The sequence below is a fragment of the Artemia sp. Qi Xiang Cuo genome, chromosome 10, assembly GCF_049724085.1.
Source record: "Artemia sp. Qi Xiang Cuo chromosome 10, ASM4972408v1, whole genome shotgun sequence".
NCBI lineage: Eukaryota > Metazoa > Arthropoda > Branchiopoda > Anostraca > Artemiidae > Artemia > Artemia sp. Qi Xiang Cuo.
The window spans coordinates 60,006,124-60,009,656 of record NC_142803.1 but is presented as its reverse complement, the minus strand read 5'-3'; positions in this window follow the sequence as shown (position 1 = coordinate 60,009,656).

The window sequence follows — 3,533 nt, the reverse complement described above, 5'->3', positions numbered from 1 at the left end:
TACTATCAAGAGCGAGGGTATGTTTTCAAATATCCACAGTCTTTATATATCTATAAATTTAGAATCAAGTGAGTTTTTTTTGTCCATTTATGCTTTTTGTGTGCACTGAAAATTGAGTCAAACTAACCACAAGAAAAATGTGAAAATTTAAGATGAATGATATTGGAACTTTAAGATTGAAATAGACATTTCAAATACCATAAATTCAAGCGAAAAACCCTATTGTGGCAGCAATATATGGTTATGATAACTGGGGTGTAGTAGGGGTGTTAATGGCCTTCTTCTAGACCTTATTTTGTCCATTACAACCCTAATTTGCTTCTAGATCCATGACTCCCAACATAGGGCATACACCCACCGAGGGGCATGGGAATATTTTGGGTGGGTCATAGGCAGGACGTACACCCTTCGAAAAAACAGATACATGATAATATTGCAACGACGTCATCCATTGTAGGAAACGTGTTACATACAGACAGAAATTTTCATTCGCATAAAATACACCTAGAGGACAACTCGAAAAAAGATACAAATTTAATGGCCTTTTGAACTTCCTTCAGGTGGATACTTGTAGAATTTTGGGTAACAAAATTTAAATTTCGTGAGGAGGCATCAGGATTCTAGAAATGCCTAGGTGGGACATGGCCCAAAATCGGTTGGGAACCACTGCTTGAGATCTTTTTTTTTTGCCCCTTCAAATAGCTTTGAATATATATTATACATAAACGAATTTTATAATTATATTATTAATGATAAAAAACACCATAAGTGCTCCTACGCTTTACTGCAGAACGCCAGACTTTCTGAACATCAGAAGAATGTCACCAAAAAGTTAATCCCAAATCATCTTCATCTCTGGCAGCATCTACCATGGAGAGCGGCAAACTGGCAAAACTGTCCATGTAGTGTGGGTTGAAACAACAATTGCAGAAATTACATGAGCTCTGAAGATGATTGAGTCTGACTATTTTGGGAAATCCAAAGACGAAATAGCTGATGTAAATGGAAAATGTCCCAGGATACAACGGTCTAAAACTGTTCCTTTGAGCAAACTAAGTTTGCTTATATTTTAACTGATGTTCTTGGACCTTATTCTGGAAAACGACCCTTGATGAAGTCGGCAGAAAGCAGTTATTGAAAGTGTTAATTTTTCTGCATCCCAATGAAGTTTCAAAGCAGTTCTGCTCATAGTTAATATATGCTGCGAGGAGGCCACCCATCACGATACAAAAAGAAATTTTAATTGATGCGTTTAAGCTATTCCAGTTTTTCAGACTTCTATGGAGCCAGGAAGGATCGACGACAAGAGGGACAACGTGATCCAGGGAGGAAAATAGCCAAACTCGTCTGAAGTCGTGAAAAAAAGCTTTGGGCATTTCACATGGGTCTGCCAGCATTGAGGGGAGTTTCTCCCTTTCTGGGTGAGTTCTCAGCAAAGAAAGAGTTTCGATGAATGAGCAATCTTGGAATGCAAAACTGTTTGTGATTGATAGGTTGAATAGATTTGGAGGATGTGTGCCAAATGTTGCTGTCTCTGAAGACTTGATGAAACTGGTTAACTCCGCTAGAAAGAGCTATGATTTGTACCTACAGCAGGAAAAGCCTTGAAAGAAAAAACTGAGAAAGAGTGGCAGAATTCGGAGGCGAGAGAACGGCTAAGAGAGCAGCAGTTCGCTAAAACCTCTCTGAAAAGAGGTTTTGAATATAGACTCGAAAAATCTCAACGCAAAAAAAAAGACAAGGAAGAGGCCACAGACGAGTTTCTGAAGGAAGCTCATAACCGGCTCAAAAAAGGCACTGAAAAGAAAGGCATGGTTGAGATATAGCTAGCGCAGGCTATGATAAATGGGACTTAAAGAACCAGCAGCAGTTAAAGTCAAAGAAACAGTTACTGGTCACATCTCTGTTCCATTAGAAAGCAGTGCAAAAAAATGGAAACAAGTAGGTTATGTGTTCTAGTTACCGTACCCTTATCCTTTCATCACATTTTTGTATCTGATTTTTTGTATTCGAAAGTTAAGCGTTCAGAAAAAAAGAAAGAAAAGGCTCCTCCCATAACAAGCTGATTCTCAGGTGGTCGGTTTCTTAATTATCACTTGGCCTCTGATCATCGAGACATGTCTGCAAATGATCATTCCCACGCTTTTTTTCGTAGTCAAGTGTCATTTGCGGTTGTGTCACTGTTTTTTCTTTCAAAAGTTTTCTGAAAACTGAGTTTTTGGGTCCATTTTGCGTCCAAAATGGTCCCTAGAGAGGTCCCTTTTTCGACTATAAAGAGATTCCTAAGTCCCTATTTTTCACCGATTGAACCTGTGGCAGCCCTGGAATAAACAAAACTCAAAACGAGCAGAAACTAAATAAATATTCATAGCAAACAAACATACAAGAAGTACTAATATAAATAAATAAATAAATTTTAAAACGAGTGAAACCTAAATTGGATGTGCAAATCAAGCTTAAAACGGACAAAAATTATTTACAAACAAGAGTTTGGCAACTGCCCCTTTCCGTAATGGTAAAAGTATAAAGCCTATTGCGTCATCATCGCTTTACTAAAACCTGTATCTCTTGAACAGTCATGGAGAAAACTAATAAAATTAAACTGAATATTTGATATATAATGATATTAATTGCTGAAACCTCATCAGCTCAAGATTTTGTTTTACTACACTTTATACTTTATTTTCAATTTTCTAAGAAATGAAAAAGGAAACATTTTTTTTATACCTTGTTTTAGTAAAGCGCCAAATAAGCAGTAGGCTTTAGGCTTTTACAGTTGGGAAAACGGGCAGTAGCCAAACTCTTGTTTGTAGTGAAAACTATAGGTCTCGATCAGTCTTGGGAAGAACTACTGAAAATAAAGTTAATATTTGATTTATAACGAAACTGATTGCGGAATTTATAAGGGAAGGATAGTAGCGAGGATTTTATCACCTTGGTGTATTTGATGTGAATATTAATAAATTTATTAGCTTTGTATTTTGTCATCATTTAATGATTGAAACGGCTTAAATTTTATTTAGGGACTGGGTGATTTTGATGACGCTCTCTCCCTCCCACTTTTCAAACTTTAATCAGTTTTTCCGACTACTTTGGTATTTCTTGACCCCAAAACAGAGAAATAATTCATCGTAATAATTCTGGGTATATTGTTACCCTCAGATATTTCACAAGCCTACTTTTTCCAATATAAAACGCATGTTTAAACACTTTACAATCTACATTATTTATGGCCTGTCACGGAGCCTGCAAGGGGATTTTCATCCTAGTTAACGGGGTAAAAGGGTGGCAAGAGTTCTTATTTGGTCACTTTTTGCTCTTAAAAAGGACTAGAACTTTTAATTTCCAATCTAATGAGCCCCCTCCGAAGTCTCTTTAACCACCGATTCCATGTAAAGTTGCTGTGCAAAAACAATAGTTTAAAGAACCCTTTAATACCGGGTTTACTTAAACCCAAAGGTTTATTTTTATATTTGCCATCTTGCAGCACTAACCGAAACAAAAATAAAAGGTAATTGATTTGAAACGAAAGC